General features: G+C 40.1%; 1 protein-coding gene and 1 pseudogene across 1 annotated transcript in view; both read right to left on the bottom strand.

The window, feature by feature from the left end:
- Nucleotides 1-27,996, bottom strand: part of SAMSN1 (SAM domain, SH3 domain and nuclear localization signals 1) — a 419,971-nt gene that overhangs the window by 304,472 nt on the left and 87,503 nt on the right. The window contains exons 4-6 of the mRNA XM_064580112.1: nucleotides 17,791-17,889; nucleotides 6,445-6,599; nucleotides 3,830-4,296 (exon numbers count right to left, since the gene is read on the bottom strand). The gene's annotated coding sequence lies outside the window, so the exon portion shown is untranslated. The remainder of the gene's footprint in view (nucleotides 1-3,829; nucleotides 4,297-6,444; nucleotides 6,600-17,790; nucleotides 17,890-27,996) is intronic.
- LOC123834905 (U2 spliceosomal RNA) lies at nucleotides 10,301-10,427 on the bottom strand (annotated as a pseudogene).

Raw genomic sequence — 27,996 nt, 5'->3', positions numbered from 1 at the left:
AAACTGATCAAGACCTGGATCTATGAAACGAGCACTTCCTGACATTTAAAATAAACAATCTGGGAGAGCAATTTAAACGAATATGAGGAATCTACCAAAACTTAATAACAAGGGGACACATAAGGAGGATGCAAAAGCAGGAAGCTTTCTTTTAGCACTTCCTCGTGTCAGAAACAGAAGTGGCAAGTATGGCATACTCACGAAAAACTTTTAAAATGTAATAGTTTCAGTTTCAAACTTCGTCCCAAGACATGTAGGCACAACAACACTAATATAGATCTTTATTCTGTATACCGAACATAAACACTCTACCAGAAGTCTTAAGATATTTCCTGAATAAAAAATATTTTTTCTCCCTTAAGGCTAAGCCCTATGGGTAAGCAGAAAACTTGTAAAACCGGTTCTACCAGCAAACTATAAAAACTTCATGCCCTATTTACCACATTAGAAGAAAGCAACGTTCTCCTTTTTTTCTCATTCTTGTTTTAGCCTGAACACATGGCTTTCTCTGAAGCTATGCCAGGTTCAGATCAGATACTATTAGGGCAGTGATGACTGTGGGTTATTGCACACACTCCCCCTCATGGCTTCTCCTTTGAGATCCCTTTAAAGTTTCTATCGGGTCCTGTATTCGTGCGAATGTGTATGTGGGAGCACCTCTGGAGGATATTAAGTAGTTGTATCATCGATAAATGTCTCGGTGATGCTTATCTCTCTCTTTTTTTGGATTCTAGCATTCAAGACTTTTGAGATGACCTACTAAGATAAAGACTTAAGTGACAAGTGTTAAAGAGAAAAGACACAATTTGGCTGGAAAAGATTTAAGAAGAAAACACAGAGGTTACTTTCTGCAGTGTCCAGGGTGAACATTCAGCAGTGCTTCTTTTAGAACCCTTGCTGGATTCTTTGTGTTTAATTCACTGTAATGATTAGCAAATCAAACACGAAGAACTGAGAATTCATTAGCTCGTGATATCCAGTGAGTTCTGCATACTCAATAAAGGTTTTGTGTAGTTAAAAAAAATGGGGGGGAGGGGAGATTTTTCTGGTTCTATTTTTTTGACATTTTTATTCCCCTCTCATTTCTAAGCATGTGTAAACATCTCTGTAGTACAACTCTTGCCTCCACAACTGCGTCCTCCAGCCTTGACCTACCTCTCTTTCATTCTTCTCTCCTGTTCTCCTAACCTCCCCCTCCCCATCAAATATCTGATGGAGAGAGGGAATAAAGTCAGGTTTTGATAATGTTCAGTCTCATCACCAACCCAGGCTTGAGTGCTCTTGAAGTTTTCCCTAGTAAAATCAAGTAGCCATCCATCTCAACCAAGCAGGCTAACCTACTGAAGTAAATATCCTGAAAACATAATGGCTGAAATAAAATAGAAGTGGATTTATCTCTCAAGTAATAATCTGAGTGAGGGGGCAGTGAAGGGGTTCTGCTCCACTCAGTCATTCAGGAACCAACCCAGAATGAGGGTGGTCCTTCCACGGTCAACCCGTGGCTTCTAAGGTTTGTCTTATCATCACTATTTCAGCTGTGAGAAAGACAAATGAGCTATAGGAGTGAGCGCGCAAATTTTCAAGGCAAAGCTTGAATGGCATCTATCACGTTTGCTCATACTTCATTGGAGAGAGCTTAGTCTTATGGCCACAACTAGCTGCCAAGGGAGTGGGAAAATATAGTCCATGCCTGGGCAGCTTTGTCTCAGTTATGACTCTATCTTACTATGGAAGCAGTGGAACACAGAGTTGGGTGGACAACTTGCAATCTCCACCCTAGCCTCTAAACCTTTTCATGTCTTAAGATCCATGAGGATACAATAAAGGTTCAAGGATCAATTGTCCTGGATCCTTTGGAGAACAAACTTACATTGGCTTACATTAGTCATCCGCAGTGGAAATGTATTTGCTTGATGAAATGTTAGGGTTCTTTTATGAATTATTATACACATATGTGTTATGAGAATAAAATGAGAGAATTTTAAAAACTGGAAAAGTTAAGTGTTATATACTACAGTGTTAGAAATTAAATTGAATTATTCTTTCATTGTTCAAATCTAAGAAGGAGTTTGAGCCTATGAAACCAGTCAGTGCCCAACATTTCCATAATCAAATATAATGACTAGCCAGTATGAAGCTGACTTCAATCATCCAATGTCATAGCTCTAAGAACATCAAAACTGACTAGCATTTTGGTAGTGTCACTGAGTTTGGAAGATCAATGAAGTTTGAAGGCAAAATATAGTGTGGAATCCTAGAGAATGTTAAGACCACCAGTGAATGAACCCTGGATACAGAACATTCAGAAGAAGACTTAAGTTTTGTCCAGGGAGTACAGACAAATCAAAGTAGGAGGATAAACAAGAAACAGAGCAACAGAGCAAGCCCCCTTCACTGGGACCACACAAAAATGCAGATCATAGTAGAATATAATATATTGGCTAGACCCAGTTTTTAAGAACACTATAGTAAGGATACAGAACTCTATGACCAATCCCGCATAACAGCCCTGATCAATACTCTGATATGTCATGTAAAGAGAACAGCTAAGGTTAGGTAATGGAGGTCCCTTGACCCATTGACCTTGTTCCGGCATTAGAGAGTCAACATTTTGCCATTAAATGTCAGATCAATTCCCAATGATTTAAACATTACCCAGAAGTCTCTGGCTTCCTGGAATCTTTCACTTAAAAAAAACCTCCAAACACTACCATTTTCGAGAGCCTAAGGAATTATTATTTACTACATGAACTTAATCCATCTTTTTAGCATTCTTGTCTTAATTGGTTGCCAGTATTTATAAAGCAGAACCTCTGATTAAAAAAATACTATATTATTATTATTTTCAGTGTATGTTTATACCTATTTTTTTATGTCCAAGGAATAATTTTTCTCTCTGGTAGTCTCATAAACAACTTACCACAGACTGATCATTTTCTCATACAGCCTTTTCCAGAATTATTCTGTTACAATTATGTATGAAAAGGTTTTTCTCCTTTTGGATCAGGTATGCCCCATGTTTAATTTATCCTTTATCCCATATTATACCTTGCATTTGGTAGACGTTCAATACAACAATTAGTAAAATTTTGGCCCAACTGTATCTTTCTCAATTCAAGGCGGTAGGAGGTAAAAGGGAGGACCATCCATATGGCTACCATAAAGTTATAGGGAACCTCTTACTTTTCCTCTCAGGAGTAAAGTGGATCGGTCTCTCTGGCCCTCGACAAGAAGAATCAAATCTAGTTTTTCCATAGGCCACGAAATGTCGGAGCGTCTCTGGGAGCATGCCCTCTGCCCATGTCCTCGATAAACAGGCATTAAGCAGTGATCATTCCTAACTTGCTCTTTCCTATCTCAGAGATCACCAGAAGACCCCTGTGTCCAGAGATTGACATGTCTTTGTGATGGCCGTGATACATGTCATTTGACTGACGATTGCATAAATAAATGGGGCAACAACTGCCATCCCTAGATACCAACCAATCTCCCACTGGCATCTGCCTGCCTGATGGCGTTCCTTCGTTAGGTGCGACACACCGTAATCTAAAAGAGCGCCTAATTTAGATGCTAGTTCACTTTCGGAGCTGCCGGCGAAAAGAAGGCAGAAGACTGCAGCTCCCTCGGTGCCCAGCCTCCCACTTCCATGGTGCCCCGCTGTACAACGACTGCTGTCTTGCCTGACCAAGCTCCACCAAGGGCTCCGGAGCGCCTGGCGCTTGTGAGGATACTCGACTAAATTTAATGACCACAAGTTGACTTATGCTTGCCAGCTGGGCACATCAAACCAAAGAAGTAATAGCAGACAAAGAGAGGGGATCTATTTTACCTAACTGCATGGAGGAAGGAAACAAAGAAGAGGGCTTTTTCGCTGGTGTGGTTTTCCAGTCTCTTCCTCAGTGTCGGTGCCAATTCAAATGTTCGTGCCGAAAGAGGCAATATTGCCAGGGACGACAGACGACTGCAGAGAATGCATCAGCCTTTGGCTGCCTCTGGAGGCAAGGTCTTAGCTTTTCAGCTGAGTTGGGACTGTGGGGGTGTAGTTAGCATCGGCAAAGGCCACTTACCGCACACCGCTCTCGGTTAACCTACGGAGGGGCCGGAGCAGCTGGGAAATGGGGCGGAGCCGGGCGGGGGAGAGGCTTGGCGGCCCTTGGGAGCGCTCAGACTCTCCCACCTGCAGGGGGGGTTAGTGGGCCTGGTTGAGGAGAGTCTTCACTGCAGACAACTCACATACTGAATTATTTATCACGGACTCTCTGGGTTGTGCTTAACCCTCTGTTCTTCTCCCATCGCCTTAAGGTACAGAAAATTAAAAAAAAAAAAAAAAAAAAAAAGGAAATTACTTTGAAAAAATAAAATTATCATCACTTCCCTGAATCGAGCCACCTAGAATTTGCTGTAGCCCATCATTGAGAATAGTGGCATAAACCTTTATTTATTTATTTATTTTTAAGTTTCACAAGCGCAATATATCTTGTTTGCATTGTAATGTTTTCCATTGCAGGGGTAGTTGGTGGACAAGATCCAGTCCTTTATTTATTTCCTTTCTAGATGATGACGAAGGTAAGTGCCAATGAGGCAGTATTACTTATTTCATGATGACAGTCATGCTTTGCTTGGTGACCTGTGACCTCCTTCCTCAGGGGATCTTGAGGTTAACATGACTGTACTTGGGACATCTACCCAGGAAGGAATGCATTCAAGACTAGAAAATGTGGGAGAAATTTAGCGAATCAATAGGGCTTACTGAACAGAGAAAAAACTGGGTGATTTTGCCCACCAAAACCTGGGACTGATAGTTATTTGCAGCCCACAGGTCTGCAACTTTATTTATTTATTCCTTTTAAGATTTTATTTATTCATTTGAGAGAGAGAGCACACAAGCAGGGGGAGAGGCAGAGGGAGAGGGAGAAGCAGGCTAGGAGCCAGCCAGGAGCCTGATGTGGGGCTCCATCCCAGGACCCAGAGATCATGACCTGAGCTGAAGGCAGATGCCCAACCATCTGAGCCACTCAGGCACCCCAGGTTTGCAACTTTAATCGCCTATTCAGGCATCCTCACATCAGTGCAGTCCCTTGCTCAAATATTAATCGCCAGGGGCCGGTGGAGGGGTAGAAGGACCAAAGGAGGTGGTAAAGGAGAAGTAAATTAGTTGAAAGCAGCTGAGAGGGGCTGAGGAGTTGGGTGGGTAAACATCTGTGATGGGATGGGAGTCAAATACAGCTGTTAGCACTTGAACCAGACAGTGACCCTGGACCCTCTGCTTCCAGGCCAAGCACACAGCCTCGGGCCAGACAGCCATCACGCTCTCCCTCCCCTCCAGCTGGCTCCGTCAGAGGGTCTCAGGCAGGATCCTACAGTCACCTCTCCCTTGCTTATTGGGACCAGGAAGCAAGAAAATTGTGACTCACCCCCCTCCAAACTTGCCACATCCAGCTCAGTACCAACTCCCGTGCTGGGCAGGCACACTGGGAGGGTCTCTTTTGTATAGGAAAAGAAGGACAGAATGTTGGAAGGGAACTCTCCTTGACAGATGGGAATGAGAGTGCTGTGAGTAACTAACTGGAGGCAATAAAGGTGTTAGCAAACAGCAGGAGGGAAGAGTGGGCCCCGAGGAAGACTGGCTCTCCAGCAGGCTCCGTGTGTTTTTCAAGTGCCAGGGAGAACAGCCTCTCTAAGCATGGGTATTAACAGCATGTGGCTCTGGCAGATTCACCACGTACTCATTGACTTTCTCTGTATCACAAGCATTGGCTGGGTCCCCTCCAACTGAGGGGGCTTGAGGGGCTACCGTCACTTTCTCACCTTCATTTCTAATGCCTTCCCCCCCCCCACCCATCGCTCCTTTCTTTGTCCCAGTTCTTTTGTTCTCCTCCCTGTCCCTTATGCCTCTTTACATGATATTCCTCTTTTCCTTTGGGATTTCTGTCTATTCTTAAGGAGAGCCTCATCATCAGTGTCAAGCCCCGCATGATATGCCAATTACCCGCAAGTCACAGTCATCTAGAGCTATCCTCCGTGTTAAGAAAACTCAGCTGTTGCTGAGAATTGTATGTCTATACAGTGCTTAAACATGCATCGTAGCAAGGATTCTCGAACCGAAAATGTTCTAACAGAACAGTCTTGGATCACCTCCTCCCAACTACCTTCCATTTTACAACCACGCAAATTATGGCTGGAAAAGTTAAATGAGTTCCTAAGATTATACCATCAATAGAGTAAAGGGGTCACTAGGACCCAGGCCTCTTGACTCCCGATCCAGTGATTTTTTTCCATTTTATGAATTTTAATGTAACAATCTCGACCCCTTTGCTGCATATGGAAATAGTCCTTCCCCCCAGTCATGTTTGAATCCCTCCACCACTAAAACAAGTACAGCTAATGAATCAGGGATGCTTTTTGTTCTCCTATTAATTGTCTGACCTTAAGGAAATCACTCACCTCCCTGGTTCTCACTATTCTCCTTCACAACTGAGCAGGCTAGAAAGATCGTTGAGGGTTGCTTCTCACTCCAAGATGCGATGACACTTCAGGCTTTACTTATTTCTTCCGAATACCTGTCATTTCTAGGTAAAGAGAGTTCTCAATTCTTTCTGCTAAAAGAGGTTAAGTAAATAAAAAGGAAAGTTCGGGCCATGCTTTTGGCCTAAATTATAACTTTGTGACCAGAGATGAAGGAAGTTAATAGCAATAAGAAAGCTTCCAGGGTCTACCATTTACAATTTAAATACTTTACTTGGAAGGTTAAAAGTTCAAAGTTGAGTCATAGTCTGAGGTGGCTCTGCTCTTTCTTTTTAATTATCTGAGGTCAGGAAGTTAATAATACCAGAAATCCCCAGCGGAGACCTCTTGTGCACTGTGTGAACTTTAAACTTGCTCTTTTTTTTTTTTTTAAGGGTAAAAAGTTCAGTAGAAACACAGTGGACTTTTCCTCTTAGCCTCCACCCATTCATCCCCCAAGGTCAAAAGTTGAACTGTAAAACAGAAACCCTTGTTCTCTGATCCACATTTAAACAGATCGCTTATTAAAAAGTAAACATTCCAAATGCAAGCAAGATCCAAAGTGAATCTGGTCAATAAAAATGAAAATATTGTAATAAAATGAGTGTTTGATCTTTATCACTTGCCTTGGAACTGAACATCACAATGTATTTTCTTATGTTTTGAATCTCAGAGAAAGCAGTCACAAAAGCTCTCTCCTCACCCACCTCTGCCCTGAGATTGGCATATCTGGAAAAGATAAACCTAAGACATTTTTACATAGTTGTGTTTACAGTCTTATCTTAAGGCATTTTCTGCAACTGATTCTACACCATTTATGTTTATTTATTTGTTGTGCTCAAACAGGAGTTCAAGAACCACAAAATGTGGCTTAAATCAGAGCACTTTAAAGGACTGTGGAGTTAAGAGATATTTGTGAAACATGGTGGGGGGATGTGGAGAGAATAAAGAAATGGATGAATGAACCCAATGAACCTCATGGAAATAAGGAATGGAATATATTTGAGATATTCAAAGTGATAAAGCTCAAACATGAAGCCAAGAGGACGGCTATAGAGCTCTCTCTATATATTTAATAAAGGCAAGACTAGCTTTCTTGAAGTGATAGTGGCAAATTTAAGAAGAGTATTAACTGAATATTAACTCAATCCAGTCATCTTGCTTAGAACTCCCTGGACCAACATCAAATGAAGCTGTTATCACTTGCAACCCTTAAGTGTCCTTTTCTAATAGAGTAAATGAGATATGTGTCCATTTTTTTCAACATGTACCTATTGGGAATGTTTCTACTTGCTTAAGAAAAAGTCCCCCCAGGCGCCTGGGTGGCTCAGTCGTTAAGCATCTGCCTTCGGCTCAGGTCATGATCCCAGGGTCCTGGGATCGAGTCTCACATCGGGCTCTCTGCTTGGCGGGAAGCCTGCTTCCCCCCCCCCCACTCCCCCTGCTTGTGTTCCTGCTCTCGCTATCTCTTTCTCTGTCAAATAAATAAATAAAATCTTAAAAAAAAAGAAAAAGAAAAAATCCCACCAACATTTGTTCCAGAAAATTTTTAAGAAAGCATCTTTGTCACAATTTATCTATCCAAATGAGGGAAATACCATCTACTTTTTTCTACCTTAATAATTTTTGTAAAATCTAGTGAGAAAACTGCACAAAATGGTGAGAACCTTGAAATAAAGATATACAATACATTCATCATAAATACTTTTTACTGCTGTTAGTTTTGACGATGTCAGTTCTTGGACTTTCTGATTAATTTTAATACAAATAAAAGCTAGAAGATATGGCTTTGGAGAGAGGTCATGACCTAGACTCATTTTCACTGCATCCTTTGAGACTCCTGGATGCAGCTGGATGACCCAGACTCAGGAATGACACAGCCACAGGAAGGAAGTGGGGACAGCATACAAGGCTACTTCCTCTTGTTAGGGCTGCCCTCTCAACAGCTGTAAGGAAGGGTGGAAATTCCTTATGAGTCAAAGTGTGACTTCAAAGTGAGGGATAAAATTTGAGAGATGTGATCATATTGATTAGGATGTTGACCAAAGGAAGTCACTTCATTTAGGAGAGTGTTCAGGGAAAATCAGGTATTAAGTCAGATTAGGAGGTGAAGAGGATTTAGACACCACTGAGACTTTTGGACTAATATTACTTTCATGAGAATAACTTCTGGTTTCAGTTCATCTTATGAATATATTCCCATTAATATTTATGTTTCTGCCTCCTTGCCTTCCACATTCTGATCTCTCTTCCTAGAATAACCCTCTTGCCCTTGATCCCTGGGACCCTATACTCTACCTCAATACTGCTCTTCCTTCACGCCTCACCTCCTTTTCCCTTTCTGAATGTAAGTGTCCCTTCCACAGCAGTCTGTGCAAGGAGTATCATCAGAGTAACTATCTTACCACATTATAATGTTTGGTTAATTTTTCTGCCTCCAACAATAAATTATCATCAACTTGAGGGAGAAAACTCCCATGTAATTCCCTGGGAGGCCCTTCTTCAGAAATATAGAATGAAAGTTGACAGGAACAGGATTCAGTAAATCCTTAATGGATGGCAAAGGTGAGCTGAAACTCAGCAGGGTATACAAGAGAGTGAACTCAAACAGTTCTACCAGCTTTCTGGAATACTACTAGCTCAACAGTTCTCAACTTTGGCTGTGCTTTGCTATCACCTGGGAGCTTTAAATTATCCTTGATGTCTGGGTCGCAGCCCTAGAAATTCTGATTTAATTGGACTGGGGTAGAGCTGGGCCATTAGGGTTTTTTTTTTTTTTTTTTAAGATTTTATTTATTCGGGCGCCTGGGTGGCTCAGATGGTTAAGCGTCTGCCTTCGGCTCAGGTCATGATCTCGGGGTCCTGGGATCGAGTCCCGCATCGGGCTCTCTGCTCCTTGGGAGCCTGCTTCTCCCTCTGCCTCTCTCTCTCTCTGTCTCTCATGAATAAATAAATAAAAATCTTAAAAAAAAAAAAAAGATTTTATTTATTCATTTGAGACACAGAGATAGAGAGAGAGAGAGCATGAGCAGTGGGAGAGGCAGAGGGAGAGTAAGAAGCAGACTCCCCGCTGAGTCAGGAGCCCGATGTGGGGCTTGATCCCAGAACCCTGGGATCATGACCTGAGCAGAAGGCAGACGCTTAACCATCTGAGCCACCCAGGCGCCCCCCATTAGGGTTTTTTAACGCTCTCAAGTGATAACTGTGATGATGAGAACTTAAGGATGAGGACCACTGCACAGTAAGATGCTGTTAAGGGGGAATCGCTTCTGGAGGTCACCTTTGGCATTAGGACTATTGGCAAATGGACTATCAGTTTAAGGACACCTTATTTTTCATAATTCTTTCGAGGAATAAGTTACTCTCCCATCTGAACTGATTTGGCAACTCTTTATTATCCTCATGATAAAATCAAATGTCTTGGCCAGCCAACATATTACTCCAGCCTTTCATTAGATGATCACATCTTTTTCTTCTTCCTTCTTAATATCATGTGTGCAAAGTCATGCAGCACCATCATATAAAACTGCTTGCTATTGCTTGAGTGTGCCATATGAAACCCTTCCGTATCTTCCAAGGAATGTCTATCTTCTTATTCCTACAGGTAATTCATACTCCATCTATTTAACATCTAGGGGGATTCTTGAGGTACTCATCACTAAGAAAAGAGAATAATAACTTCCACAATATTTATTTCATATTCATCTCCAGAGGTTGGAGACCCAGTAGCCTGAAACCAATGCAGGCATTAGAGATGCCAGGCTAGGGCAGGGGGCCCCAGGAAGAAGGGTTATAATCATGATTTCCTCGGTTATGTTAGAATTTTCTTGATAAAGAAATAGAAACAAAACATTCTAGTCATGTTATGTTTCAAAAATGCTAACTTTCTACACTTGATCTTAGCCAAAAGGCTGAGAAGCAATTAAAAATGTGAACTTTCTAGATGATTGCTTAGCCCTGAGCCACATCACTTTCCATTTTTCTTCCCACTGGCCTTGGGTTTTTCTTCATAGAATCATAATCAGTATAAAAGCATTTGCTCCTCCTCTCCCAATTTGGGGTCCAGCTGAAAATTAATTATGGGTTCATAGTTTGTTAGAGCCAAAAAGAATTTTAGGGATCATCTCATCCAATGCTTCCATTTTGCAGACCTAGAAGCACTTGGGAAAAGTTTGTGGAATGGATTGTCTTTGCCAGTTACCCTTATAACTAGATAGTTCTAAGGCTCATCAGCACAGGAGGACCAATGAGGGAACAGCAATCTTAACACCTAAATTATCTAGGAACACAAGTTCCCTTGTAAGGTCTTCTCTATTTCCAAAAAGTCCTGTGGGGAGCTCATGTATGCTCAGAAACAAGTCAGTTGATGTTCTTTGTCCCTGGCCCCTTCCTCAATGCCTCACAGGTCCCTGCTCTGGGCCTCTCTCTAAGAAGAGTCCCTCCTGTGTACTTCCATTTTCTGTGGAAGAGCTCCAATGTTGCTGCACAAGAGTCTTCTCTGGGTGGGTGGGTGGGTAGAGGATTGAGGGAATGAGGGAAAGGGATGGGGGTGGGGAGGTGTTGAAAAACATAAGAATATACTCTCCATCAGCTTCTGAGCCATACTTTGTTATAGGTGGGCTGGAACACTAAGCTGGTGCCCTAGAATTTGGCTCTAAAATCACATGTGGGGACAACTGGTGGTTAAGCATCTGCCTTCAGCTCAGGTCATGATCCCAAGGTCCTGGATCGAGTCCCGCATCAGGCTTCTTGTTCAGTGGGGAGCTTGCTTCTCCCTCTGCCTGCCACTCCCCCTGCTTGTGCTCTCTCTCTCTCTCTGACAAATAAATACATTTTAAAAAAAAGAAACAAAGAGGGCGCCTGGGTGGCTCAGTTGGTTAAGCGACTGCCTTCGGCTCAGGTCATGATCCTGGAGTCCCGGGATCGAGTCCCGCATCGGGCTCCCTGCTCGGCAGGGAGTCTGCTTCTCCCTCTGACCCTCACCCCTCTCATGCTCTCTCTCTCTATCTCATTCTCTCTCTCAAATAAATAAATAAAATCTTAAAAAAAAAAAACATAGAAAGAAATGTCAAATACCTTTTAAAAAAATAAAAATAAAAATAAAATCACATCTGGATTCCAAACTTGTCCCTGCTGCTTACTATGTTTTTGTCTTTCAGCAAGATATGAAAAATTTCTGAACCTGAATTTCTTTTTTTTTTTAAGATTTTATTTATTTATTTAACACAGAGAAAGAGAGAGAGATCATAAGTGGGGGGGGGGGGCAGAGGGAGAGGGAAAAACAGGCTCCCCGCTGAGCAGGGAGCCCGATGCGGGGCTCCATCCCAGGACCCTGGGACCATGACCTGAGCTGAAGGCAGACGTTTCACCGACTGACCTTCTATTTTTATCTTCTTTAATATGGCGGCGATAATAATAATTTCTTCCTCATAAGATTATTTGAGTATTAAATGGAATACTTTATCTATATATTAATCTATCAGGTGCTCAGTATAGTGACAGAAGTTGGTAAGCACTGAGCAAATGGTAGAGATGTTATTATTTTTATCTTCATCATTCTTATCACTACCACTGTAGTTTTTCACTGAAATAGCTTCTTCTGCTTCTGCTCCTAACCCCTTTCTAAATCTTTTTTTTTTTTTTAAGTAGGCTCCATGCCCAATGTGGAGCTTGAACTCACGACCCCGAGTTCAAGAGTCCCGTGCTCTACTGACTGAGGTAACCAGGCGCCCCTCCTACCCTCTTTCTGTTGGGCCTTAATGGCAGTTGCTGGGGCCAGCTGGGGGGACACAAAGGCTCTCTAGCCTCTTCATTCCCCCTTTACCCTCTTTTTGGCATCTGTACACAAAACTCCTTTTTTTCTCATTTTCCCTATGCCAGACAGTTTGGTTACCAATCTGTACAAACAGTTCCTCACAAAACCAAATTTTAATCCTATTAGAGCATCAACTAGGACATCTCAGTTGTTTTACTAGCAAAGCCAATCTGTACTTCTGAAATAATGGAAGTTGCAGTTGCCAGTTTTCACTAGAGGGAAAAAAAAGTACACGTTTTGGTGCCAGATTTTCCCCAGAGCAGCACTCTCCTCTAGAGTAATAAAGCTCCGGCTAGACACATGGTTGCCTGGAGATAATATTTCACACATTCAACCATGCAGATGAGAACAACATCCTGGAAGTGAGCAGAGCAAGAAGATGGAAAGAACCCGAGGCCTTGAGTAACTCTCTGCCAATCCACCCAGTAACCCTGAAATGTCTGGACGGTTTGAGCCACTGTATTAAGACATTTCTACTCTCCTTATAGTCTGACATACCAAGTAGGATAGTTTCTAAACATTGCATAAAGAAATGATGTTCAGACATTAATGCAAACCCCAAATACAACGTTTCATTAAAATATTAATATTGGTTATAGGTTCACAAAGGTGTTGGGGAAACAAACATCTTCCCATTCCCAATATAGGAGCTTAAAAGTTGGTATTGCCAAAGATTTCAAGATCTCCTACCCAGCCAAGCATTAAACATGTGTGGTCACCTTCTTTTTTTTTTTTTTTAAGATTTTATTTATTTATTTGACAGAGAGAGACATAGCGAAAGCAGGAACACAAGCAGGGGGAGTGGGAGAGGGAGAAGCAGGCTTCCCGCAGAGCAGGGAGCCCGATGTGGGACTCGATCCCAGGACCCCCGAAGGCAGATGCTTAACGACTGAGCCACCCAGGCACCCGTGTGGTCACCTTCTTATTATTAATTGAAGTAGAAAAAAATGATGTCAAGGCAGGGAAATTATGTTCTTTATATACAACTTACGTGAACAATCATTCAAGTTACTTTTTAATTGCAAATAGGTACAGTTTAATTCACCCTTCAAGCAAATTAGGGGTCCTTTGATTATCAGATAAGCAAGCTCTATACGAAAAGCATTAGGGAGATTGCCCAAGAGATTTTGGTCTCATAGTCCCAAGCACAGGGAAGAGAATTCATGTAATCAGCTCTCGGGCAAGACTGGGCAGCCCTAGCTTAGTTCAAACATCTAAACCAGTTGTGGGATTAGCCTAGACCAGTAGCCCAGACTGACAGCTTTGGTTTTTAATATTTCCATATTATATATTTTTACATTATAGACATTTAATTGTATATATTTGACTTGATTATATATAATTTATAAATCAGAGTCCATGGATTATTCTCATAATAACTGGCTCATCCAGAGAATGAGTTTTAGAACTCAAATACATCCATATGAGCAGCCACAGACTCTCAAAACCCTGTTCTCTCATGCTAATCATGCTGGACTAAAGATTGACCCTCAAGACCGAGGACACCAGACTCCATGTAACCAAAGATTCCAAGCTAACAGAGAGTAGGTTAAAAATAGACACAGGTAGCTCCTTTCTATAAGCTTCTAGGCCTCCAAAGGGCAAAAGTCCTGATTTGATGCCAAATTATGTATTTTCCTTATCAGAAAGAACTACTAAGTCAAAGGACTTGCCCAGGAGTACATGGTCAGCATGGAGCAGAGGAGGACTGTCCTCATATCACCCAAATAATGATTTAAGCCTATCTTCTCACTCATGATGAAATCAAGATGTTATGAGATAAGCTGTTTAGAATAACTTACTATCTACCAATACTGTAAATAATGCCTTCCCATGCATTACTTTTGTTTTCATGTCTTCTAAGTTTAAAAACTTCTGCCAAATTTTCTTGACCATGTCCTGTGTTTGATAATGTTGTGAGGTATATCTGATTTCCTTTTCACATTTGTACCAAATGACTTTCTTTTCTCACCATGACATTGTTCTATCCTCCATTTAAGATGTCAGCTTTGTGACAGGTGGTATTTGATATTGTGGCTAATCTAACATCCACTGAATCAAGGGGAATAACATATTACTAACAGTTGTTACACATTTATAATGTGTCAGGCACCTTCTAGGCATGTTATGTTTATTAACTCCTAATGTACACAATACATTAATTATCGTAACAACCTTGAAGAATGGATAGTTTTATTACTCCCATTTTAGAAATAAGAAAACTTAAGCTAAACAATTCAGCCAGCAGCATACCACTAAAAAGTATCCGGGACAAAATCCAAAACCAGATGATCTAGCACTGTGATACAAAAACTACCGGTGGGGGCGCCTGGGTGGCTCAGTCGTTAAGCGTCTGCCTTCACCTCAGGTCATGATCCCAGGATCCTGGGATGGAGCCCCGCAATGGTCTCCCTGCTCAGCGGGAAGCCTGCTTCTCCCTCTCCCACTCCCCCTGCTTATGTTCTCTTTCTCACTGTCTCTCTCTCTCTGTCAGGTTAAAAAAAAAAAAAATCTTTAAAAAAAACAAAAAACAAAAACTACCAGTGGTGTTATTCCCATTTAATGAAGACTATTTGGACAGAAGTAATAAAAGTATGTGAATTGTAAAGTTACAGAACTATAGAATCTGGGGCCAAAGGAAGCTCAAATGTCCTCTAGTTCTTCTTGCCTAAAATATCAATCCAAGAAATTAACTTGTTGTCCATCAAAAGCCGACAACCAGGAGAAAAGAGACCTGAATATATCAGAGAAAATAGTCAAAAAGGTAAGCAGAAGACTGAACAGAACCACTTCTAAAAGAAGAAAAAGTTAAAGCATTCGTGAAGAAAAGGCAGTCTTCTAAAGTAGGAATCCAGCTTGGCCAGATAATAGACTCACTAACATATAAACCATTGGACGATGTTGTAGGTGGTCAGAAGGGAATAATAAGGTTAGAGGAACACAAGCCCAGAGAGGGTTTTTGTTTGGTTCTTTGGCAACACTCAACTCTAGGAAATGATGGGGAAATTCTAATTTCTGAGAATGCTTTTCACAAGAAAAACAGAGATTAGCGTTTCCAATGAAGAAGAGATGCTGCAATAGAAGAAAACAAAGTTCAATAAAGCACTCAGGCCAGATGGCATTTATCTGAGTGTTCTGAAGCAAATAAGGTGTGAAACAGCAGAGATGGATGAGGACAGATACTATGTTCCTAAAAATAGCAACTATTGTTGAAGATTGTCCAGTTCTAACATAGCAGCCATTTTTTTAAAAAAAGGGAAACCAAAAGAAATATCAGGAATTCAGACAAGTGAACTTTGTCTTGGTGCTAGGATTAAATGTTTGGGGGGAAAAAAATATGAGGACAGTACCAAATGGCATCTGGGGATTGGGATCTCCCCTTGTCTCTGCAGTAACAGGAATTTTCGCTTTCTGACCTTAAAATTGATAATGATGACTCTGGAACAACATCATGCACTTGGCTTTTCAAAAGATTTGAGATGAGGAAATAGATTTTTTTTTTTTTTTTTTTTTTTTTTTTTGGTATCTAAAACTAGCTAAAGAAACTAGAATCGTTTATAGTATATGCTTAGGTCAAAGAAAAGAGATTGGCTACAATGTGCCTGGAAACTGGTGTTGGGATGAAATGAGATTTCAGATGCATTTTTAAAATAATTATGAGGTCTGTGTGAGCCAAGGCAACTGACTCCCATATGACTGACGCTGTGTGAGGCAGCATCTACCAGGGCAAGCAGTAAAAAAAGAAATGGTAATCACATGATATGATCATCATCACTAACATTTACTGAGTGTTTATTACATGGCAAGCACACAGCTTAGCGTCTGACCTCCATGATGTCAATTATTCTTAGTCTGTGAGTCCTGGTATAACCTATTCAGAAGCATCTGGTATTTCAGAAAGAAAAATGTCCTAAGGGGTAGGATGGTCTCAGCTGCAGTCAAAGTTCAGATGAGTTCCAAACAAAGCTCATCTAAAATATTTTTTTTTTAAGATTTTTTTATTTATTTATTTGAGAGAGAGAGAATGAGAGAGAGAGCACATGAGAGGGGAGAGGGTCAGAGAGAGAGAAGCAGACTCCCTGCCAAGCAGAGAGCTTGATGTGGGACTCGATCCAGGGACTCCAGGATCATGACCTGAGCCGAAGGCAGTTGCTTAACCAACTGAGCCACCCAGGCGCCCTCATCTAAAATATTCTGAATAAAACAGCGGTCTCCATTTAAAACTGAATGAGGCCAAGAGGGTTGTAAAGGAAGTCAAGGATAGAATCTGTTCTTGGCCCCTTGGTCTATGGGCCAGTAGTTCTTATCTTCTAAACCTCCAGATAGTCAGGCTGACTTGGGTTCCAGATTCCATCTGAATGACCAGCCCTGAGACTAGTGAGTTCTTACTGGGTTTTTTTGTTTGTATGTGTGTGTTTTTTTTAAATTTCCTTGTCCTTAAACCCATTTCCTTACCTAACTTCTGTCCCTTGCTATTTATAACTGTTTTGTGTTTGTTTTCCTGATTCCGCTGGCTCAATCTCTTTTCCCATGGCTTTCATCTGTGTTGCCTGCCTGGGATTTTAGACCCATGTGGGTCTAAAGCCTTCCCTCAAGCTTTGTCTGAAATTCTCCTAGGCTTTGGTCTGCAACCTCCTGCCACCTAACCCAGTGCTAACAGACGGAATGATCTGGAGCCCATAAAGATTAGAACTATTCTATTAGTCAGTGACCCTTCCCAATTAAAATACTTCATTCAGGGTTCTCCACACAGTGTTTCAAGTACTTTCTGTTCAATAAAGGCTTGCTGACTGAATTTACAGTGCATGCAGTAACATGAAATGCCGACCGGAGTCCAAATTACAACACATGACCTCTATCGCAAGAAAGAGTAAAAAAAAATAAAACGACCTTGGACAGATCGCAGGTGACACTGGACCCATGAAAGAAAAATGCACTAAACAGAAATAGTGGGGCGCTTGGGTGGCTCAGTTGGTTAAGAGACTGCCTTCGGCTCAGGTCATGATCCTGGAGTCCGGGATCGAGTCCCGCATCGGGCTCCCTGCTTGGCGGGGAGTCTGCTTCTCCCTCTGACCCTCCCGACCCTCCCCCCTCTCATGCTCTCTGTCTCTCATTCTCTTTCTCTCAATAAATAAATAAAATCTTTAAAAAAATAAATAAATAAATAAAATAAAATAAATAGAAATAGTAGTGTGCACACCACAGCCTTGCTCTCTGATCCTTTGTAAACTATGAGTGGTCTCCTTCACAAAATTAAAAGCCAATTGAAAACGGGGTACAGTGAAGTGTCAAGTGCAAGGTGCCTACCTTCCCCATCACTCCTCCTGCCACTAGGAACTTGCAGGAATTGAGCTCTCACGTTAGCCCTCCTCCCTGGCAAGACACTGACAATAGCCTTGAGTACTACAAAGCCACACTGGGGAAAGTAGGAAACGTTGCCATATCCACATCACACCTGGACAGATACTTACCTGAAAAAGAAGCGTTCTACATTTTGCATCTTATGTATAAATTATTCTATCCAGGGTGTCTTTTTCATCACCCAAGTCTGGTTCCTTCCCAGTATAAATCTGTCAAACAGAAAATATCCATCAGAGCCTGGTTCTTCTAAGACTCAAACTATGAATTCATACTGGTTTCCAGGTTTCATAAAAGACTCTTTTAATTTCACTTCTTACCTGCTAATCTACCAGATTCAATTAATCTTCCATTTTTTTTTATTCAATACGATTGTTTTTCCTGGTTCCAAATCTTACTTATTATTTAGTTACATTTGTAATAACTCAGAATTTAATGCTCTCCCTACAATCTCTATTCTTTATTTTAAGCTCTCCCTAAACCCCAAAACTCAGTTTTGATCAATTAAACAATTGCTATCCATGAATCCCAAAGTTCAGTTTTAATCGATTAATAAATAAACACATATCCATTTACAGGAAAATCATAGACAAAGATGTTTTATAGAAGAATCTATATATGTACAGTAGGCTTGGGGCTAAATATTTTATACCCATCAAAAAGTAGGCTTCTTGGGACGCCTGGGTGGCTCAGTCGATTAAGCGGCTGCCTTCGGCTCAGGTCATGATCCTAGTGCCCTGGGATCAAGTCTCGCATCAGGCTCCTTGCTCAGCAGGGAGCCTGCTTCTCCCTCTGCCTGCAGCTCCCCCTGCTTGTACCCTTGCTCACTCTCTCTCGCCCACGCTCTCTCTCTCTAACAAATAAATAAATAAAATCTTAAAAAAAAAAGTAGACTTCTCATATCATTTATTATGATCAAAGACAGAAAAGGGCCTATTATTATGTATAAGCTGGTGTTAACTACAGCAGACACACATGGAGTTATCTGTCCAGCCCCCTCATTTGGGAAATGCCCATTTTCCTCACCCCATTCATGAGGTTATCATAGATGTTATTCTAGGGCAACAGTTTATTGGCTCAGGAGTAGACACTAAACTCAAAATGATAGACTTTATCATAGACTTTATCATAATCCTTACCCCAGACCTCATATTCTTAGCCAAAGCTTTCAAGTTTCAGTCAGGCACCTGACACAAATGGGAAAAATTGGAATCCATCCCTCAGAATATTTTATCCAGAAATGACAGTCATTCTTTGGGTGCCTAGAGTATGATGTGTAAAGATAGGAGACCAACGATCAGTAACCATATTTCCAGTCATGTGAAACAAAATAGGGGAGGAAATAAGAAAGAGAAAAAAAATAAAGCTCATACACCAGAAAGTCAAAGAAGCAAGAGCTACACAAAGTCCTAATGGTGCTCAGGTCTCCATTTTTTCAGTTCTGCCTCAAATCCAGCTGGATTTCTATCCTTGAGTCTTCTAAATTCTCTACTTTGCTCAAATTAGTTTTAGTTGGATTCTATCACATGCAAACCAAAGGGTCCTGATGAATAAAATTCCCACCATCTGAACTTACCATATGGGATGCTGAGCTTCAAAGAGATCAGTGGACTTGTCAGGAACATGTGGAAAGTAACTTATGAAAGAAAAATTCAAACCATGCTTATTCCTTTCTTATCAATGAATCGGACTAATCTTCTATTTCTATGATAGGAGTGATAGGAAACTTTAAACCCGTCATTCCCATTAGGCTTTACACTGGGAACAACAATGAATCTTAAATAATTCTAAAACATGGAATCCTGGGTGGAATAAAGTGAAACATAATTATATTGAGTCCTCATTTTAAAAGATAAGTGAGACATATTTCTCCTACAACTCTTTGAAATGGAATGAACTCACCGTGAAACCCAAAAGTAAGTCAGTTACTTAAGCAAGCACAACATGATTTGTATTATCACAAGACAACTAGTGTTATTCTTTCATATGCTCAAAGCCATCATAGAGACACAGAGGAATTCTGGCAATCCAAGTTTCCATTTCTCAACTGAATATACTCTGTTTAAAAGAAACATAAATCCAGTAAATAAACAAATATATAAATTTTGAAAGGGTCTAATTCCTCTGTTCCATTTTTAGCACCTATAAAAGGAGGACCAAAGAACCAAGTAGCTAGCACAATGGCCACAGATAAGTAAGGTTTACAAATACACTTCAGGTAGTGCAAAATAACTAAGGTTCCTAAGAAGGGACTGACACTACCTGGAGCTTCTTCATGTCTAGAGTGGGATAGCCTTGTGTTTAGGAGCTTGAGTTTTAGAGCCAGACCACTAGGTTTCCAATTTCTAATCTGCCATGTAATTTCTATGTGACCTTGGGCAAATCACTATCATCTTGGTGCCTCAGTTTCTTGATTTATAAAACCGGAATAAAACAGGGTTCCCAAATTGGCAGGGGAGAATAATAAATGAGTTAGTAGATTTAACAGACTGGGAACAAAACCTGGCAGATAATAAGCACTCAATAGATGTTAGCTGTTACTATTAAGAGGTCATGAATCACTTGTTTGTGTAGCATCAAATAAAGCATATGTGTGCACACACACACACCTACCTGATAGTTATTTAAAGAAAAAATAAAACATAAAGCAACAGAGTACATTTTAATTAAATCAGCTAATGGCATAGAGTTTACTTCACAAATTATTTCTAACATGGTTCCTCATAAAACAGTAGGACTTCATTAGATGTAGATGTCTAAAGGGAACATTAAAAACATATAATGTATAACCACACAGTTTGCTTAACAGCTCCTTTGAAAATTATTGGTATTTGAAGTAATTTTTAGTTTAAGGGAACTATTTGAATGATTTTCTGAAGGAAATCAATAACCCTGTCTGTTCAGTCCCTTGAGATCACTGGGTCATAGCAACTACCAGTGTTCAGACATTTGGGAACTGTGCAAAAAAAGGCAACAGGTTTGAAGTATCTTCAAATATGAGAAGGGCATGTAGAAACAATTCATCACAAACAAGTCGTTAAAATTAAAAGTGTATTCTTAAATAGTTTCTTGATTAGGAACAAATGCCTCATTAATCTGGAACATATTGACTTGAGAACACAAGTAAAGTCAAAGAGAATAATGACTGACATGACATGGAATGCAACATGCTGTGTGTTCCCATCTTAAAAGCTTTGGAAGAACAGACTCCACAAAAGGTCAGTAGATACAGTGAATTGAACAGAAAACTTAGCATCACCCAAGGATGCAAAGGTAAATTTTTAAAAATCTAGATAACAGAGAACATTGTGTACCAGCAGCCATGAAACTTTTTCCATCTATAGATTCTGAGTACATTTCATTTATTTCAGAATGAAAATAGACCTACATCCAAGATCAAAAAAATAAAATAAAATAAAATAAAATAAAATAAAAGCATACATAAAAGAAATAAGGTACCTAATTTTAAAGAAACTTAGTATCCTTCCCCCCAACCCCATCCCCATCTCCCAAGTTTTAGTTAAGTGTGTGAATATATATTAAAAACCAGCATAGATAGCTTTGAAGAAAATTCTAACAACATAATTGGATATAGATTTTCTTTGGACCATACGAAAGCTGCATTTCCTAAAGGAACACATAGTACTTGGTAAATAAAATATTAGATGTCCATCAATGTGAACTGTGCATAAAAAATCACGGACATACTTTTTAAAAAAAAAAAAGATCAGGGGCACCTGGGTGGTTCAGTCGGTTAAGCATCTGCCTTCGGCTCAGGTCATGATCTCCAAGTCCCACATCAGGCTCCCTGCCAGTGGGGAGTCTGCTTCTCTGCCCCTCCCCTGGCTGGTGCTTTCTCTCTCAAATAAATAAATAAATAAATAAATAAATAAATAAATAAATAAATAAAATCTTAAAAAAAAAAGATCAGATGTTAAACATCCATGTGAGGATGACTATGCAGTTTTTTTTAAAACTGAGTCTTGTTTTGGACTAGCCATTAAAATATGTCATATATTCTTCTGAAAAGCTTCAGAATTTCACCTTCTAGAAGATGAGTTCCATGAGGAAAAGAACTTTTTTCTGTCTCAGTCACTACTATATCCCCAGAACAGTGCTTAAGACACAATAGATGCTCAATATGTATTTGATGAATAAACAACTTCAGCCATGGATGAAACCATAACTTGGATAATACTTGTTGTGATTTGTAAATTTAACAGTTGGCCTCAGGACTTTACCCTCTGTAGTTGGCCCCCTCCCCATACCATTCCATACCTCCTTTATACCCAGCATAATGTCCACAGAGATGTCTCCTCATGATGAAGAGAAAGAAAATATCCGTGAAAGATTGTAGTGGCTTTAGATAAATATTATGTGCAAAAAAACTTCCCAAATGCCATTTTCTATAGAATGGTACAAAAAATTATGATAATTTTTCTAAGATCAGAATAAATTCTTCCAAAGTCAAACAAAATTTGACATAATTTTTAAAGTCAAATTCAAGATAGAATACTATATTACCTTTACTAAAATAGTATTCTTCATTGCAGACTTCAAAACAGGGAAAGACAAAATTTTTCTAGAAAATTTTTCTAGAAAGGGAAGAGAAAAAAGAGAAAGTAGAGAGAGTTACTACTCTAAGGAACCGTAATGCGACTTTCTTTTCAGCAATATTTAAACCCTATTTTTCTGAAGGTTTTAACCTTGAAAGCAAGATGGCAAAGAAGAAGATAGATAAAGAGCCAGTACAGGAGTTTTCCTATTTATTAGATATACACTCAGCTTGTGTTAGAATACAAATTATGATAGCCCATGCCCATGAGAGATGAACAGTCCAGTTATAGGTATAAGACTAGCAATCAGGAATCAGAGATGTACTGCCTTATATCTCTTAAGTACTAAATGTTGTAGAACCAATTCTAAATGGCCTAGAGATGAGAGGCAATTCACACCTAACACAATGTCCAGCACATATTAGACATGTAATAAATATTTGATAAGTAACTGAAAGCTGGAATGAATGGATGCATGGATGAATGAATGAATGAATGGATGGATGGATGGATGAATGAAAGGATGAATGAATGCTTTTAGAAGTTAATCCTGTTTAGGATCCTGGAGGATGATGTCCAGCATTTGGTTGGTGTCTCCCACAAATTTTCAATTTTCATTTCCATCTTCTATCTACCTTTCCATCTTCACACACATGATAGAAGTTGTGTCAACCTTGTGTAGAAAGATGGAAAGGTAGAAAACAGTTGTCCTCTTAATAATATTGGGTGGTCTTGGAGGCTCAAATTGCCATTTTTCACCTGGCCTGGCCAGTCAGATTCTCCTTAGGAATTAATTCTAGGACACTCAGAGGGTTGTGACCAACTGACCGATTAACTGTTTGCATTTGAGCCTGGGGCCATGCAAGATCAGAGCCTGGGGCCATGCAAGATCAAAGCCTGGGCAGCGATCTGAGGCTCTGTTTAAAAAAAAAAAAAAAAAAGCAGAAGAAGCCAGTTGGGATAAAGAGAGAACTTGAATAGAAGCAGATTAAGAAGCAACGTTCAGAAAAACGTGGTCCTTGAAAGAGAGGCAACCTGAGAGAGAAAGAATCTGTTTGGAGAGAAGGGGCTGATTAATCAGTCCTGTTGCTTCAGGGTTCAGTTTTATCTGGATTCCAGGGAGACCTCCTTCTCTCACTTAAATGAAACGAATTTGGGCTAGTTTCTACTTCTTATGAGTAACAAAGCCCAATTCAAACACTTACCTTTCAGTAATTTTATTCCTTTACCCACTGTAATTTGTTAATATTGTTTCTACCTAGTATTACATGATATAAACATTGGCTTGGAAGTTAGTTCTTAAAGCCATTTTAATTATTTGGTTATGCTAAGATAGTTCTTATATTTTCATAGAATCTTACAGCCATTCTGAGAGAAAAGACTAATGAATTGTTCCTGTGAGTTTCTATTCCACTAAAATTTTAAAAGCAAATATTTTCAATTGTTATAAATCAAACTAAGCATACAAAAATGCTATCTATAACTTTGAAGAGAATGTTTTGGGCTAGTCTTGGAAACATTCATTGGAACAAAATATTTCGTCAGTTTTATGGGACTTTTGTGTGAATTTAGCAAATTTAGCATTTATACGAGGTCCGAGCACCATTGGAAAAGTTCTAAAATGAATTAGTTATTTAGTTGTTCGTATCCATAATATAAGCAAAAGATGAAACAGAATTTTTCTCCACATAGACCAAACTTCCCAGCGATTTTTTTTTTTTTTAAGTGCTTTGCTAAAACAGCTTGGGGGTTCCCTGTTTAAAAGTTAAACTCCTGGTATGTGTTTGGCTGTTGTGTTTAGTTTTTTTGTTTTGTTTTGCCCCTGGGTACAGTGTTTAATTTGTACATCTCCGTCATCTGAAAGATCTTGGTGATCTGAAACTATTTGCTGTGGAACAGCCAAATTTTCACCCCAAAGGTACTTGGAACTAGACCCAGCAGATACCCTGCTGCCAGGGGCTCACTGTTCTTCACTCCTGGAGGGCCTCCTTCTTCACTCCAGAGGGGCGCCTGGGTGGCTCAGTCGGTTAAGCATCTGCTTTCAGCCCAGGTCATGATCCCAGGGTCCTGGGATCGAGCCCCACATTGGTCTCCCTGCTCGGCTGGGAGTCTGCTTCTCCCTCTGCCTCTGCCCCTCCCCATGCTCGCGCTCTCTCTTTCATTTGTTCTCTCTCTTTCTCAAATAAATAAGATATTTTTTAAGAAAAGAAGAAAAAGTATTGGATCTCGAAATTCAAATCTAATTGCAAACTGAGACTAATAGTTGTGACTCATGATTCTGGCTTCAAATCTAAGTCACAGGAAACAAAGAATGGAGATTTTAAAAAGTATGTTCTCTCGTCTTAAATATTTGCTTATTGACAGATTCCCAGGTTGTTCTCCCCCCACCCCAATGTAACAGTACCCCATATTCTCTTCCTCTTTCCTTATGAAAACTCAACATCCTCAGCCCTCAGTCTGCAACTAAAATGAAGGCACATATCTGCACCCTGAGTTACAGGCTTCTCTCTGCTACCTACTTATAAGGAGTCTTGGGCTCTAACGAGTTTTTCCTAGCACCCAAGAGATTCTGGCAGTTGCGTATTTTGAGGGTTGAAAACCAGCTGGTTGTGCTGGTTCAGACTCTCCTGGCTTTTTGCCCTGGCCCGTGGGGCAGCAGGGTGTTTACCTGTCTTAGGATCCTCGCAGAGACTGTGACCTTCTCCAGCCGGGTTCCTGGTGTCCCCAGCGCGGTTCAACAATGTGGCGCCATCCGGGCGCCGGCTTCCCTTCAGTCTACCCGGCTAGGCAGAAACGGGGAAAAGATTTCTAATTCCTGAATTCATGGGGCTCAAACCATTCCTTGCCACCCTGTCCAGGAATGAGATGCCCCATTGTCCTATGTATTTCCTTTGTTCTCAGCTTCCAAAGCCTTCCCGGGGCTTCAGACACAAAACTTCCTCCTCTCTCCTCTCTTCCTCCCTTCTCCAAATGCAAATCAGACCTACAAATATATGCCTGGGAGGATTGCTGAGTCCAAAAAGCTGTTCTCAGTTTCAGCTAAGAAAAGACCTCAATCTACATCTACATTTGCTCCTTTCAAACACCAGACGACAAGAGTTAATGAAGATGGGATGCAGAGTCACCTTTATACTTTAGTCTTTTGGATTTGCAGTAGGATGAACATCATGGTTCTTCCTAGCTTGCCAACAAATGTGAATGGAAATGTGCTGAAGTAGCAGCAAAACTCGGTGCTGGCAAGGTCAAGTGACATGTGCTATTGTTCACAGGAAATAATGGCAAACAGAAAGATTTTCCATCGTGGCAAACAGATGGAATAGGCACGGATAGAAAGAAGAGAGAAAAACGGTAAACACAAGTTGGGAGCTCCACTGACTAATTAATGGGTGTTAGACATGAAAAAGATGGCCTGCAGTGATTTATAACTGCATCAAGATATCATCTATTTTACCAGTATAATTTTATGTCACCCGATACTATGCATGGTTTATACAATACAAGGAGCTTGGAAGTGGAAAAAATTAGTTTCCAGTGGAAGGGCCTGAATTGATTCAGGTGTGTAACCAAATGGTGAGTTGACCCAGGAGGAGTGACCAACAGAGGACTTGAAAGGTGGGAGCTAAAACAGAGAAGAAAGGGACAGAGATGCCTGAAAGCAAAAAGGTCACAAGGGCCTAAAAGGAAGATTCTGTATTGAAAAACAACGACTCGCTTGCCAGAAAGAAAAACTTGATTTAGGACATAATATGTATGCTCTGTAAATCCTCAATCATCTAGGCAAGAGGAAAGTTGTCTTGGAACTAGGTAATTAGAAAATAGTTAGATTATTACTTCCAAAATAGGGACAAATCTGTACTTTAAAGACAAAAATCTTCTGTGTCCATTCTGTTTTTCATCCTTCTAGAGTTGTGAGCCTTACATACTACTTTCAGATGCAAAGTTCTGCTCAATTGAGTAAAGAATGATCTTAAACAAACCGGATCGTCAGGTTGTGTTGCTTTCATAGAGTCTGAATCAGTGCCATCTCTTTTCGGAGTGAATACCTAAGGATGTTTCCAAGGCATCACAATATTATGTTGAAAGTGTCCTTTCTAAATTCCGTGTGTGTGTCCGCACGCATGCAAGCATGCTCGCTGGTGGGGTAACAGGCAGCCTTCAGTCTAGAAACAGTCCCAAGAAAAGAAATGTATCACTAGCAAAGATTGTAAGGCACAAACTAGCATGACTTAAAAAAAAGATCAGGATTCACACATCCAAGTGTGTACTGTCACTTGCAAAGTATCCATTTAAGAGGCTACTACTTACTCTAATAAAGTTCCCGCTGCTTTAAACACTTTTTATTTTATTTTATTTATTTTTATTTTTATTTTTTTTTAGATTTTATTTATTTATTTGAGAGAGAGAGAATGAGAGACAGAGAGCATGAGAGGGAGGAGGGTCAGAGGGAGAAGCAGACTCCCTGCCGAGCAGGGAGCCCGATGCGGGACTCGATCCAGGGACTCCAGGATCATGACCTGAGCCGAAGGCAGTCGCTTAACCAACTGAGCCACCCAGGCGCCCTCTAAACACTTTTTAGAGTTCCTTTTTGAAGACAGCCTTCGCTTTCTGTGCCACATTTTTTTGAATGTCCTTATGGTAATATATCTTCATCTTTTGAGTGTAAATTTGATTTATAAATAACCAAAAGTAAGTTAAAAGTAAATCTTAAGAACAAGAAAGATAATTAAATTGGGCAATATCATAAGGAGGTGAGGTGAACTTTGGAAAAGCTTGTAGATGTATTTACCTTTTGTGAGCTATTAATTTTGTTACACCTCACACTTTCAAGTCTTTTTTGAGATAATTGTGTTGCCTTTGCTTTCGTGATTAGTAACGTCCTAAATTCTGCTCCTGACAAATAGAATAGGTTACATGTGTATGTTTGTTTCATCACATAGTGAAAGCAAAGAATCTACAGAATACATTTAGCAGGAAAAAAAAAAGTTGCTCCAGAACAGTTTAAATCCACCATTGATAACTGAGCAAAATACTTGCAACTAAGTCAAAAGATACATACTTCTCAAAAGATGCATCAGTGGGCTCCTGGGTGGCTCAGGCAGTTAACAGCATCTGCCTTCAGCTCAGGTCGTGATCCCAGGGTCCTGGGATTGAGTTCCAGTTTGGGCTCCTTGCTCACTAGGGAGTCTGCTCCTCCCTCTACCTCTGCCCCTCCCCTGGCTTGTGCTCTCTCTTGCTCATTTTCTCTCTCAAATAAATAAATAAAATCTTTTAAAAATAATAAAAATAAAAAGGTAAAAAGATACATCAAAATAGGAGATTACTTGTAGCTAATTCTTTCCATCTTCTGCTACTCTGCAAGAAGCTTTGACAGGAATTTTAATATGATTTATAGTATCATATTTTATTAAAGATTTTTCTCCTTTTGAAAAATTTTTTTATAACCTTTCTTATGCTCCTCAGTTAGAACTATTAATATTTGTACATTTTCCCCCTATGATCGATATGGGAAATTTTTGACACCAAATACAGTAAAATAATGTTTTACTATAAATTCTAGAACTTGAATTCGATATAAAATCATTCTACTAGCCTTTAAATTATATCAACTCAACCAAACTTATTTATGCAAAATGTTTCTCCCTACCACTGTGCTCATTGGCAAACACTGCTAAGTTGGGTGTTTTGTAGCTTCTAAAATAATTATTCAATATGGTATTAGGTTATGGAATGTGGGTCACAAATCCCTGACACCTAGAGAGGCCC

The sequence above is a fragment of the Mirounga angustirostris genome, unplaced genomic scaffold, assembly GCF_029215605.1.
Source record: "Mirounga angustirostris isolate CCGP_5_RB_7025 unplaced genomic scaffold, mMirAng1.0.hap1 SCAF_1, whole genome shotgun sequence".
Taxonomy (NCBI): domain Eukaryota; kingdom Metazoa; phylum Chordata; class Mammalia; order Carnivora; family Phocidae; genus Mirounga; species Mirounga angustirostris.
Note: the sequence above shows the minus strand (reverse complement) of the source record. Positions and strands in the feature narration are given on the sequence as shown.